This window comes from Trichechus manatus, unplaced genomic scaffold (genome assembly GCF_000243295.1).
Source record: "Trichechus manatus latirostris isolate Lorelei unplaced genomic scaffold, TriManLat1.0 scaffold00111, whole genome shotgun sequence".
NCBI lineage: Eukaryota > Metazoa > Chordata > Mammalia > Sirenia > Trichechidae > Trichechus > Trichechus manatus.
The window spans coordinates 5,606,163-5,620,650 of NW_004444047.1; the positions used below are offsets into that span (position 1 = coordinate 5,606,163).

The 14,488-nt window shown below is 42.9% G+C and overlaps 1 protein-coding gene across 1 annotated transcript in view; it reads right to left on the bottom strand.

Annotated features, from left to right (window-relative positions):
- Positions 1-14,116, bottom strand: part of NSD2 (nuclear receptor binding SET domain protein 2) — a 90,717-nt gene extending 76,601 nt beyond the window's left edge. The window contains exons 1-2 of the mRNA XM_023737982.1: positions 11,922-14,116; positions 5,718-5,776 (exon numbers count right to left, since the gene is read on the bottom strand). The gene's annotated coding sequence lies outside the window, so the exon portion shown is untranslated. The remainder of the gene's footprint in view (positions 1-5,717; positions 5,777-11,921) is intronic.
- Between the last annotated feature and the right edge of the window lie 372 nt (positions 14,117-14,488).

Below are 14,488 nucleotides of genomic sequence, written 5' to 3' on the forward strand. Positions count from 1 at the left end.
GTCGTGGGGTTGTTAACCAATGTCATAAAACAATATGTGTACTACTGTTTCATGAGAAACTAGTTGTTCTGTAAACCTTCACCTGAAGTACAATAAATAAATAAATTTTAAAAAAGAAAGGTCAAGAAGGGAGAGAGTTGACATGTTGGGGTTGTTAACCAATGTCATAGAACAGTATGTGTACTACTGTTTCATGACAAACTATTTGTTCTGTAAACCTTCACCAGAAGTACAATTAAAAAAATAGAGAGACAAAAGGGAAAAAAAAAAACTCTTGTCCGTAAGTTCTTTTACTTTGAAAGTTTTAAAATTACAAATATAACATGTAATCACTGTAAAAAGGAAAGAAAATACTGAAGCACTCAGAGTGAAAAATGAAAATATGGAGATTAAAAAACACAAATTAGGCTAAAATAAAAAAAAAAAAAAAACAAATGTTGATGAGGATGTGGGGAAATTGGGACCCTTATCCACTGCTGGTAGGAATGCAAAATGGTACAGCCATTGTGGAGAACAGTGTGGCAGATCCTCAAAAAACTAAAAATAGAACTACCATATGACCCAGCAATTCCACTTGTAGACATATACCTGTCATAGACTGAACTGTGTACCCAAAAATATGTGTTGTAAATCCTAACCTCTAAGCCTGTGGTTATAATCCCATATGGGAAGGAGTTTTCTGTTGCTAATGATGCAGGATCAGTGTAGGATGTATCTTGAGTCAATCTCTTACAACAGATAAAAGGAGTAGATTAGGCAGGCAGAGATGGGGAAAGATTGATGCCAAGACACATGGAGATCTCCAAGGAACCAGGAAACAGAAGCTGAAGAGACAAGGACCTTCCTCCAGAGGCAACAGAGAGAGAAAGCCTCACCCTAGAGCGGACGCTTTGTATCAGAACTTCTAGCCGCCTAAACTGTAAGAAAATAAATTTGTTTGTTAAAGCCATTCACTCGTTGTATTTGTTATAGTAGCACTAGGTAACAAAAACAATACCCAAAAGACTTGAAAGCAGAGACTCAAAGACTTGTACACCAATTTTCACTGCAGTACTATTCACAACAGCCAAGAGGTAGGAACAACATAAGTGCCTATCAACAGATGAATGGATAAACAAAATGTGGTGCATACATACAACAGAATGCTACTCAGCCAGCAGGAGAAATGAAGTCTTGATAGATGCTACAGTATGGAGATGGAGCTTGAAAACATTATGCTGAGCAAAATAAGCCCATCACAAAAGAACAAATATTATATGACCTCACTTATATAAAAAGACAAGAAAAGGCAAATGTATAGAAACCAGTTTATTAGTGGTTACCAAAGGCGGGAGGGAGGGGGAAAAAGGTGGTTAACAGTGATAGAAAAATCGCACTAATTAAGGTAGGGTTGCACAGCTGATTATTACAACCACTGTCAATAAGTTGTATACCTATAAAAAGTTTAATTGACAAAAGTTGTGTGATAGATCTATTTACAAAAAAAAGAGTAGCTGCTGAGGCTGCTTATGTACAACCAAATACCTCATGGGATTTGGTTCCTTGGTTTGGAGGTTTAGGGTCATGGTTTCATGGTACATCCCACTTAATTGGCTTAATAACGTGTTTAGGGCTTCTGCTCTAACTCCTAGTTCGCTGCATAGTGCCTGGGGTCTTAAAAGTTTGCAAGAGGCCATCCAAGGCACGACAATTGGTCTCTATTCACCTAAAGCAACACAGGAAGAAGGAGAGTTATCAATAGAAGGAGAATATGGAACGTGTAGCCAATTGCCTCCATGAGCAACTGCCTCCTTTGCCGTGAGAAAAGAACAATCGGATGGTACCCAGCTACGATTACTGAACATTTCAATCAAACATTCCATAAAGGAATCCTGATCAAAAGGGGACAATGCAGAACAGAATTTCAAATTCTCATGCACTCCAGACTTTCTGGAGCCATGGAGGCTGGATGAACCCCTGAAACTATTACCCTGAGATAATCTTTAAAACTTAAATCAAAACTATCCCCTGAAGTCATCTTAAAATCAAACAATAGTTTAGTTCAACTAGTAAAAAAAGGTCTGCCTTGAGTGTGATGCTCTTTTAAGAACTATCTATATGGGATGAGATTGTCCACAGTAACTCGAAAGATTAGATAGGAATCTTATGAGTTCTGTTAATGAGTTTCTGTTAACAACCCAGAAAAGAAGGGTGAGAATGGTTACACAACTGGAAGAATGTAATCAACGTCACTAAATTGTACACATAGAAAACTGTTGAATTGGTATATGTTTTGCTCTGCATATTCTCAATAACAACAAAATAAATGAAATTTAAGGAAAAAAAAACACAAATTAAAACTTAAAGGAGTTACCAGGGGTTTTTAAGGGGTACAGGAATTGGGGGTGGTAGGAGTTAAGCATCATACTGCTGTTTTTTTAATACGTTCTTAGGAATGATATGACTATATTTCACAGAAAATACACACACACACACATATATGACCTTACGTGTTAAGAAAATTAAAAATTAAAAAACTACTACCCTTATATTTGGAAAGAAAAAGATCAAAAAGCATACAGAGCATGAAGCTAGCAGCTCCATGACAGAACAGAGAGGTGTTCCTGAATATTGCTTAGGGCTACACATGGTAATAGAAGGCACAGGGTAGTAGACACCTCCACCTTCAACATCTCGCAGCTTTGCAACCCCTGAGGAGTGTGTCTCTCTCTCAGTGAATTGATATAAAATCCCAGAAGAAACCTAGCAGGCCTTAGGTGGCACATTCATCCCTAAACCAAGCAATGTGGCCAGGGTGATGCAGGCCCCATAACTGACCAGGCTTTGGTCACATACCTTCCTCAGTGGCTGGGAAGGCTGGGCAGCCCCTATAGGACCACCTGGAACAGAGGAGGGACAGGTCTCTAACATGAATGGAGGGGTGTCACTCTCACCAGGAAAACACCACAAAAACAAAAGTCATACAAGAAAGGAAAAATAATCACAGTACATGAGTACATGGGTTAGCTGAACAATGTAACACTTGATAAATATTAGTTTTAACCAATTTGTATTAAAAAAAAAAAAAAACTGGTAGATTACAAAAGGACAAAAATGTTTTGCCACTTTCAAAACCAAGAGGCAGAGCCTATTTCTCTATCACCCTGAATCTGGTCCGGGCCTGTAATTGCTTCCACCAACAGAATATGGCAAAAGTGACACTCTGCCAGTTCTCATCCTAGCGTTTAAATGGACTAGCTGGATTTGCGTCCTCCTTCTGGCAACCAGCCACCATGCTGTGAGGAAGTCAAAGCAGCTTATGGAAAGGCCCACATTGGGGAGAATCATCAGCCATGGTCTGTAACAGTACCAACAAGCCAGCCTTGTGAATGAAACCAGCTGAAACAATGTTGAGCAGAGACAAGCTTACCCAAGCAAATCATACACAAATTCCAAAACTATAAACAAACACATGTTGTTTTTTTCAGCCACTAAGTTCCAGGGTAGCTTATTATGTAGGAATAGATAACTGGAAACACGAAGACAGTGGGAAGAAGTGATGAGGGAAAATGGGAAGGAAAGAGTATAAGAAAGTTAAATCCTCATATTCCACAGATGAACTTAATCTATAATATATAAATCTGAAAGTTCTAAAATTAGCAAAGGAAGCAAGCTGCTTTTTAAAATATAGACAAACACCGAAGACACAGCTAAAAGAACAGAGGTTGCCTTGGGGAACGGGAATAAAGGCGGTAGAGTGAAGCAGAGGACTATTTTTGGCTAAGAGCCTCACAGAACAAACGGTCTTCAGTGTACATCTTTTAGTTTGATAACGGAAAAGATAAACTGGAAAGATATCTAAGCACTATGGTTGGTGAGCTTATAGTTATTTTCCTTTCACTTTTCTGTATTATAAATTTTTTTATAAACTTTATTTTGATTGTAAAATTAATAATTAAGCTTTCTACTTTGCCATAATGATGTATCAGGAAATTGTGCATCCTTGAAAATAAAATGCTTGTAGGCTTTAGGCTGAAACTCACAACTTAGTCTCTGCTACATCATACCCTGTCCATCATTCCTGTGCCAGGGAACTCACAGTTGAAGGAAGAAGAGCAGCGAGGTAGGGTGTCAGGACCAGGGCAGCTGCAAGGGACCAGCTCAGAGATCTCTGGCCAATAACTGAATAAGAGAAGCAGTCTACGGATACCAAAGGAAGCAACAATAGCTCCTATGAGACAAGGGCAACCCACAAACAGGGCACAATCAAGAACAGGGCCAGGCTCAAAGGTCCAGCAGCTCCACTTACACCCAGTGCCTGTACTCCATGGACTAGCATGCTCTGCCCCAAGGATCCACCTTGGACTCTGCAAGAGGTGGAAATGAGGAACAAAGACAATACGTGTTCACTTCTAATGCGCCATCAGGACACAGATTTTGCTATTTTAGAAGCGTATCAGCCTACAAAAATGACCAGGACCTCCTCCCCAAATGAAGTAGAGAAGGTAATGACCTATGATTTTGTTATTTCTTCTTCTGAACCAATAGATACTCCTCAATAGTACTCTAGTTGACTCATTGGAGGGGGCCTGGTAGGAGGGCACGTCTCTGCCTTGTTTCTGCCCTTTATTGATTTAATCTGCTAATTCATTAAGATCCCTTTGAACAAAGCAAAGGCAGCCTGAAGCATACTATATCGTTGTTGTGTGCTGTTGAGTCGATTCTGACTCATAGAAAGCCTACAGGGCAGAGCAGAACTACCCCCATAGGATTTTCTAGGCTGTAATCTTTATGAGAACAGATCGCCAGGTCTTTTCTCCTGTGGAGCCCCTGGTGGCTTCAAACCACAGACCTTTCAGTTAGCAGCCAAGCTCTTAACCACTGTGCCACCGGGGCTCCTTGTAACATACTGGTAACTAAGAAATCCACGAGATTAGCCTCTAAAAAGTAGACACTGGACAACAAGAATCACTATCATTAGTTTTAAAAGCATGATAAGCAGTTGAATTTTGAGGAAACAAATACTTTTTTTTTTTTTTTTTTTGCAGATTTCAGAACTCAACAGAAAAGAACTCAATAACTGTCAAGCATGATATATAACCCCAACTCATCCTCCACAAATAAAGTACTCAATTTTAGATAAACAACAAAAGAGAGGCTATGACCCAGCAATCCCAATCCTAGGTATATGCCTAGAAGTAAAAGCAGGAACGCAAATAGAAACCTGTACACCAATGTTCACTGCAGCACTTTTCACAATAGCCAAAAGGTGGAAACAGCCGAAATGTCCGTCAACAAATGAATGGATAAGCAAAACGTGATATATGCATAGAATGAAATATCACTCACCCTAAAGAGAAATGAAGTCCTGATACATGCCACAACATGGATGAACCCTGAAAACATCATCCTGAGTGAAGTCGGACACAAAAGGACATATACTGTATGACCTCACTTATATGAAATAAGGAAATATACAAACATTATTAGTGGTTAGCAGGAGTGGGAGAGAGGAGGAAAGGAGAGCTTTTGCTTAAGCGGCACTGAGTTTATGTTAGTGGTGGTGAAATAATTTGGAAAAGGATGGCGACAAAGGTTGTACAACTTGAAGAATGAAATCAATGTCACTGAATTGTACATGTAGAAAATTGTTGAACTGGTGTATGTTCTGCTGTGTATATTCTCAACAACAAAAATAAATGATTAAAAAATAAACCAACTTGTACAACCACTCTTACCCTCCTTTTCTGAGTTGTTCCTCCCCAAACTGGTGCAGGTTTCGTTGTGTATATTTCCACTGCAATAAAGAGAAAGAGAACAAAACGGAGGAAAAATCTTAACTTTCTCATATGCAACTTTCTCAATAGTCTCATTTTGTTTAAGCTTTCATTTTGGGTAGTGCTGCTTCTACTGAGGCATTATTTAGGGAAGAGTAAATTGCTTGAAGGAGCCCTTGTGGCACAGTGGTTAAGTACTTGGCTGCTAACCGAAAGGGCGGCAGTTCAAACCCACCAGCCGCTCCGCAGGAGAGAGATGTGGCAGTCTGCTTTTGTAAAGATGACAGCCTTGGAAGCCCTATTGGGCAGTTCTACTCTGTCCTACAATTCTACTCTGCCCTGTAGGGTTGCTATGAGTTGGAATCGACTCGATGGCAATGGGTAAGGTGCCTGAAGTTAGAAAAACTTCTCTGTGCTCTCCCGCCAGCTCTGCCTTCATCTGAGGCTATCACATGGAAGAGGAATCTGAAGTAGAAGGGAAGAAGGGGCACTCAGGAGGAGGACTGCTGTCAGGGGCTGATGACCCAGACACCAGACACTGTTCAGCACCATCCAGCTCACATCCCCAGACCAAACTCGAGAAGCTTCTAAGTCAGCCACTTTTCCCTCACCACCCTCCAGTCCTAACTGTGCTGCGTGCTCTCTATCTGGTCAAAAGAACAGTGTCCAGGGCTGACACTCCTACTGATGACATCTCAACATGCAGTCATGTACTCCACTCACTCAGTGTGCCTACACTGAGCCCTGCCATGTGTGGCATGGCACTAGGGATACAGAAGGGAGACAAGCCTCCCTGTCTTCATGGAGCTTCCATTCAAGGGACAGATGATAAATAATAAATGTAATAAGTAAGGTGGACAGTGCAGTGGAAAAAAATAATCAGGGCAAAGGGATCAGGAGAGCGGGGGCAGGTAAAATTTTAAAGGGAAGTTGTCAATGAAGGCTTGAGAAGCTGGTATTTGAGCAAAGGAAGTCAACAAAATTTTCCTTATTTCTTAATATGTTTTCCCTTACTTGATTCTGAACCCCAAAACTGAAGCAAGCATAAATGCTTAGAAAAAGAATATTTTATCTGGACCGTGAACAGCATCTCCATCCACTTCTGTCTGACACCTCTCCCCTAATGTCGCTCATATCCAAACCAATAAACCTTATCAATTTTAACCCGAAATTATTCTTAGCCCACTTCTCCTCAAGCCCACAATCTCAATCTTAGTCAGCCACCATCCCTTTCCACCAGGATTAACACCAGAGTCTCCTAACAGGCTGTCTCAGTTTACTCTAAGGCAGTGGTTCTCAACTTTGAGAGCATCAGAATTACCTGAAGGGCTTGTTAGAACACAGACTGCTGGGCCTCAAACCCTCAGCTTATGACCCAGTAGGTCTAAAGTGGGACCTGAAAATCTGCATTCCTACCACGTTCCCAGGTGGTGCTGATGCTGCCAGTCAGGACAGCAAACTTTTGAAAGCCACTGGCCTAGGTTACGATGAAGTTGTTGCTGTCATCAGCAACCATCAATTTGGCAGTAACAAGCCCCAGATCACTTGTGACTTGGCTTAACGTGAAGGTTTCTTCCTTGCTGAAAGTACACATCATTTACAGGTCACCTAAGAGGCTCAGCACCCAAGCTGAGAGTGGCCCCACCCTTGTGTTCCTGTAGTTAAGAGATAGGAAAAGGGAATGTGACAAAGCACACCTCTCTTAGAGCTTCCACCCAGAGTAACACAGCACTTTCTGTTGGCCAAAGCAAGTCACATGGCCACACCAAACTTCAAAGAACTGGGGCAATTTAACCCTACCAGGCACCAAAGCAGGGAGAATTGGAAAGATAGGAACCTGAACAGACTGAGTTACCACCAGATCAGGCTCCCATACTCACAATTCCCTCCCTTCAGCCATCACCAATTCAATCTACAGAGGACTCTTGAGGAATGAGCTTTTCTACACGAAATGCTTTCATGTCACGTACCCACTAAAAACCCTTTACTCACAGCGACCCCATACGGTTTCTAAGGCTGTAAATCTCTAAGGAACCAGACTGCTACATCTTTCTCCCACGGAGCCACTGGTGGTTTTGAACCACCAACCTTTTGGTTAGCAGCCAAGTGCTTTAACCATTGTGCCACCAGGGCTCCTTAAAACCCTTTAAAAAACCAAAACCAAACCCGCTGTCGTCAAGTCGATTCCAACTCATAGAGACCCAATAGGACAGAGTAGAACTGCCCCACAGCGTTTCCAAGGAGTGGCTGGTGGATTCAAACTGCCGGCAGCCGAACTCTTAACCACTGTGCCACCAGGACTCCTACAATGCTTTAAGGGCCTCATATGATATTAAGATGAAAATCCTCCCTACTGTCAAAAAGAATGTGCTTGACACCCAGGTGCCTCTCGAGCCTTGTTTTGCACAACAGTTCCCCTTACTCTGCTCCTGCCACAGGGTCTCTGCATAAGCTGTTCCCTCTACCCAGAATCTTCTGCCCACCTTCTACCGAGTTAACTCCCAAGCACCCTTCAGCTCTCTGCTCCAGAGTGAATCTCACCAGAAGTCTTTCCTGACACCCCAATCCCCATTTAGGTCCAATCTCCCTATTAGATGCACCCCTGATCTTTCCTTCATAACCTTCTTTTTGCCTTTTATTATGGAGAATTCTGAATATACATAAAGGTAGAATAGATAGAACCCCAAGTACCCACACCACCATCAACCTAGGGCCAATGGCCAATCCTGTTCCAGCCACACCCTCACCCATTCCTTCTTCCATAGAATTGCAAAGCCAATCCCAGATGTATCATTTCATCTGCAAATATCTGTATGCATCTCCAAAAGGTAAGGATTCTTAAACATAACAACAAAACTACCATCACAGCTAAAAACATAATTCCTTGAAAACGAACCTAGTCAGGGCTCAAATTTCTGATAACAACAAATGAGTATCTCAAATACCCTAAGTGATGTCTAGTTGTGTTTCTATGACTAAATCAGTCTGACTCAGATGAAAATAAGCTCTAAATGTTGCAATTAGCTGATATGCCTCCAATCTCTTGTCATCCACAGCCCCCTCCATCTTTTTTCTTTCTTTGTTGAGGAGACCAGGTTATTGGTCTTGCAGTTTCCCACATTCTGAGTTTTGCTGATGGCAACCCTGTAAGTGTATTCTGGCAAGTCCTCCCCTCTGTGTTTCCTGTGAATCAGTAGTTGAATTTACGGGCTTGATCAGTCCAAGTCCAAGTCAGATTCGATTTGTGGCAAGGTTGTGTCACAGGTTTTTCACAGATATGATCTTCTGTTTAATGTCTCCCTCCCATTTCTCCCCACACACAGGTCTGTAAGTTCTGAGACCAAGGACTTAGGTTTTTGCTCATTCCTGGCACACAGATGATAATCATTTGTTTGATGAATAAAGAAACCTTGGACAGAAGGACACTGCCATACTGACTAATGGAAGCATAACAGCCCACCTCCCTGCACGTACAGTTTTATGTCAAAACGTTCCCTAGAGTTCCCAGGGAACAGAATTAGAGGCCAGGCCCTGCAAGGGCTCTAACTCCATCACTTAAAGCCTTGTGACTCTGGGTCAGTTACTTAACATCTTCAAGATTCCGCTTCCTGCTGTGAGGCTTCAATGAGATAAGGTAAAGAAATTCATTGCTCCCTGTGTACAGCAAAGCTCTACGCATGGCACCAACTTCAAAATCACTTGGGGAGGCAATAGAGAAACGTTTCATTTCTAACACTTATTTTAATTTAGAAGTCTAGGAATTTCAACTCAGAAAAGGAGGATGATAATGGTTGCACACCTCAAAGAATATATAATCAATATCACTGAACTGCACACGTAGAAACTGTTGAAACGGTGTACGTTCTGCTGTGTATATTCTCAACAAAAATAAATAAATTATTTAAAAAGGAATAATCTAGGGATTCACGTTTTTATAAAATAAAAATCCTTAAGAAAACCCAAAAGCCGTCTCCACTTGTTAACTGACTGCCTCCCATGTTCCTGGCACTTTGCAAAGCCCAGAAGACACAGACAAGCCAGAGGGTCTGTGCCTCGAAAAACTCCTAACCTGGGAGGGGGAGAGGCATGAGCCCATGCAACGTGCTAGTTCCCAAAACAGGGCCTGGCACTCACAGAGGCATAAGAAACTTGGGAGCAAAAAAAAGCATTAAGTACCACAGGACCAGGGTCTGTAACGCAGGTGGAAAGAGGTAAAGGCTTCACCATAACGCAGAGCTGAGTGGAAGCGGACCGGGCCGAGGAGCGAGCCAGCTCAGGCAGAAAGACAGTGCAGCAAAAGCCTGGTGGGAAGGAGCAGGGCTCATCACGACAGCTGCAGACAAGGTGACAATGAGATCTCCGAGCAATCACGAGGGACCAAGGGACTGACCAGTGAAGATGCTAGAAATACAGGCAGGGACCACACGCCATGTGCAAGACGCGAGGCTTTCAGAGTATAACTACCAGAACCATCCTAGCCTCTCTCCTCTTACTCTGTGCGGCGCCATGACCCAGCCCAGCCAAGGCCTCACCAGCCCCCTTTCTTGCATCACTTGCACTTCTTCCTACCCACCTCGGGGGCTTTGGCCCTGGTACCAGGCCGAGAGCCTCCTCTCTGGCCTCTGCCACCAACGCAGAAGCCTTCCCCACTCCAACCCCACACAGGGCACTCTCCTTCATTCCCACTGTTTCCGAGACATAGTATAGCTGGATACTGTACAAGGGACTGAAGATCCGTTCATCAAATATTCACCCAGCACCTGACAGGCATTCAGGTACCACCCTAGGTGCTGAGGATGCGCCAATAATCAAAGCCAAGAGAAGAAACTCCCTGCCCTCACAGACGTTCAGATGTAGTCGGGGGAGAAGGGCAAACGGCAGAGGATGATAAGCGCTATGGAGAAAAACGCACACATGGAGTGTCATATGGCAACAAGCTTTTTAAAACAGTGGTCAGGGAAGATGTCACTGACAAGGTGAAGTCTGAGCGAAGACCTTTAGGCAAGGAGCAAGCAGCCAGGTATTTGGGGGAAGGGCATTCTAAGCAGGAGGACCAGCAAATCCAACGGCGGGCAGCAGAGGGGTGCTGCAGGCCTTGGGGACAGCAGGGGCTGGCAAGCTGAAGCACAGTGGGAATGGAGCAGCGGAGACTCAGTGAGGCCCGAAGTGTAAAGATTTACCCACCGGGGCCTCCTAAATCAGGCAGGGGATCAGGGAAGGCTTCAGAGGAGAGAGGTCCAAGCTGAGAGGAAATGAAGGAAAAGCATGCACGCAGGGATGTCTGGGGGAGGGGAGGAGGTTTTAACAAAAACTGACCATGCAAAGGCCTGGGGAAAAAACATGGCAGCCAGAGAGGGGACAGGAAGAGGTCAGGCGAGGGCTGGATAGAAGCTGTGAAAGATGGAATACCGGGGGAGAGACAGGACTTTAATCCCAAGGGCAATGGAGATCCTCCAACGGGACTCACGTGATCACATTTGCATTTTAGAAAGACCAGGCGGGGTTTGAGATAGAGAACTGACTGAGGGGAGTCAAAAGGGAGGCAGGAACGCTCTCACTGATCCTCAGGACTCCATGATACAGCAGCAAAACACATGTGAAAACTTAGCAACTGGAAAGTAAAAACGTTGCTAATACACACACACTCTTCAATAGCATAACAAATCTAATTCATATTCTCAACCCATTCGAGGCCAACCCCATTCAATTTAAAAACTGTGGTCCCAACTGCTTCCACTAAGAAAAAATGCCGTTTTTCCCTGCATACACACAAGGGAAGCCTTATGGCTGGGGTTTTCACTCTGTAGACCATCAATCAGCTCAATCAACATTGTGCAATGTCTATCCTTGTATATTCTGTTGAAACCATTCAATATTACAGAAATTAAGATGCTCTGAAAACTCAAGCACAGCCATTTGGTTTTAGTAAGGCAGACTTCAAGCACAAAGTTAATAATCTAAGGTCTGTCTTGATTTTTTTTGTTTTTGTTTTTACTAGCAAACCAAATTTCATCAAATCCATCGACTCCTTCAAAAGCTATATTGCAACCTACTGACAAATGCAAAATGCTGATAAGTTTCTGGGTAACTAGCAGAAATCTTTTTCTCCTCAAATTGCTTATTGTAAATAACCATTCCCAAAAAAGAAATGAACAAATCACATACATGTGGTTTGTACAGTATGAGACTAATCCTTTAAAGCTTCCATTTCGCGTCTTGCTTTTGTATGCTGCATACTTTACACTTTTACCTTGCCCAGTGACAGACAATTAGGCAGTAAGGTACAGCAGAAACCTCATCACAGCTTGCTTCGTCTTGGTGGTAGGTACGTGATTGTTCTATCATTTGTTGTACTTCTATGTCTGCAATGTTTCATGACGATTTCTTAACATTGGAGATTAGCTATAAAGAGAAAAGGAAAGGAAACTGTCCTGCCTGGTAAACAGGGTCTTGGCTACGCAGTGTCACCTTGGTCCAGCCCCTTACTTTCCACTCAGTTCCGCCAGAGGGTCCGTTTCTGCTCCAACATAACTTATAAAAAGAGAGTCGAACAGGCCAAATGTTGGCATTAAAATGGGTGGATTGTTTACCCTAAATTATACCCATTTATTCAGTATTTAATGAGGACAAACCAGCAGAGGCTGGGCTGCCCACAGTGATCAGAGTCCCACCTCTGAGCTCATCCAGGAAGAGACAAAGGCGACGTGTGACCATTAACAGGCAGAGTACTCTGTGCTAAGAAAGGGAAGACAGGCGGCGCCCATGCCCAAGGACAGCCCATGCAAAGGCCTGGAGTCAGGACAGGGCATCAAGGATTTGGGGAACAAGGATACATTTAGTGTGGTACTTGCTCAGGGAATCAGGATGCTTCTCCAAAGCTGCATACGGTCTATAGCCATGAACAGGTCGCCAAAAAAAACCCCAAACTACCCTCTCCGTGTCAGAATATATGAATGAATACGAAGCCTTATGTCTTCAGTTCCTGGTGATTAACTAAAGCTTTTCCTTAGGTTATCTGCCCAGATTGAAAAGCTCAGGGCAAGATAAGTTTGGATTATTAACTTCAGCACCATCTTAGCACATCCTTTCATATGTGCTATTATCTGGTGAAGAGAATCCTATATCTTATGTAGCACATATTTTGTGACAATATTTTCTATCCTCTCACTTGCACTTTGTAAAAACTCTAATTCCGCCTTTTTACACTGAAACATCAAACCCTAAAAAAGGAAGTAACTAGTTTACATTCTACCACGTGAGTAAACATTTTAAAGTCTGACTACTTTTAGAAGGAGAGGACATCCGAAAAGGGGGCAGGCTCCATCCACTCCTAACTAATCCACAAGCTCTCTATTTTCTGGCCTGTTCTGCAATTCTGACTGATTCTTCATTTGATTCTTTACATTTATACAGGTACTGGTTTAAGAGCTGTGCGTAAATTGGTTGTCTAAAAACCATAAACCTAGTATCCAAGCCTGGCAGCCTTTTTACCTTCTTGTCCTGCTCTGTACGTCTCCACAGATTTCAAGTTACGTTAGTTTACACATCATATACGACTGTATCATATAGATGAACATGTGAATAAATTGCCATCATTCTTCAAAATTAGTAAAGTTACTTATCCAATACTGTTAAGTTGGAGGTTTACCAGCCTGTTAAGTTGGAGGTTTACCAGCCTATCTCCTAGCAAGGCAGTCAGAGAGGAAAGATTTTCATGCTGAACAGACAGGAGTTCTCACAACCCCGCAGTAACTCCTCACTTTACCAACCACTGGCCCAAGGGTGGCTGAGAAAATGGAAGGAAAGGAAATGACTCAAAGTAATCGTGCTTAAGGCATGAGTCCTCTTCATTTCCACTCGGCGGTTTAGATTTGAACTATCATCAGTTGTAAAGAATAGGAACACACAGAAAATACACCATGAAATGGTTGTGCTCACTAGACCTTGTTTCTTTCACGTTACTCTTTGGAGTTGTGCCTTTTAAATACTCTTTTTCTCAACATATTTAAATAACTAGGACATTTGAAACATTTGGGAGAAATAAAGAAGTTGAAGTCCCAGCTTCATAAATGGGATGATTCCTAACTTATTTTACATCTCGATCACCTCATTTAAAAAAAAAACAAACCATAAAGCAGAGTTAATATAAACGATGGGTGACACCTGTGTGAGGTAGTTAAGGTGTCTAATGATGAAGAAACACACATGTTGTTTAACACCTTTAACAGTCAGGGCATTGCAAGTCTGACCAAGAGTGGACTGGCAGTGCTGAAGAGCTTCTCCTACCCCAGCTGTGAATTCACTCCTTATCAAATTGTTTTCTTTATTTTTTTTTAAACAGGGTCGGTCTGTTTAAAAAAAAAAAAAAAAAACAGAGCCTTAAGTGTCTGCCTAAGAACGGTGACCGTCAGAAGACCAGTTTTGATTCTAAGTTTCGACATGAATGTCAAACATGTGCCTATCCGTGCCCTGCGCGCCGAGACGAGGAAGGATTCACACCGCACTGTGCCCCATACAATGCCCTCGTCCATCTTCCTGTGGACCGAGACTCAAGAAGGGCATGCTTTAAAGGCCGAGATTTTAAAGTGCCGAACACCAGAGCGGGGCAGGAACCAGAACCCTTTCCACAACGTGACCTGGCCTTCGAGGGCTGTCTCCTCCGCGCTAACGGAGCGGGGCGCGCCCTCGGGCGGAGCCGAGGCCCAGCGCGCGGACAGCCCACCCCGGCGGCG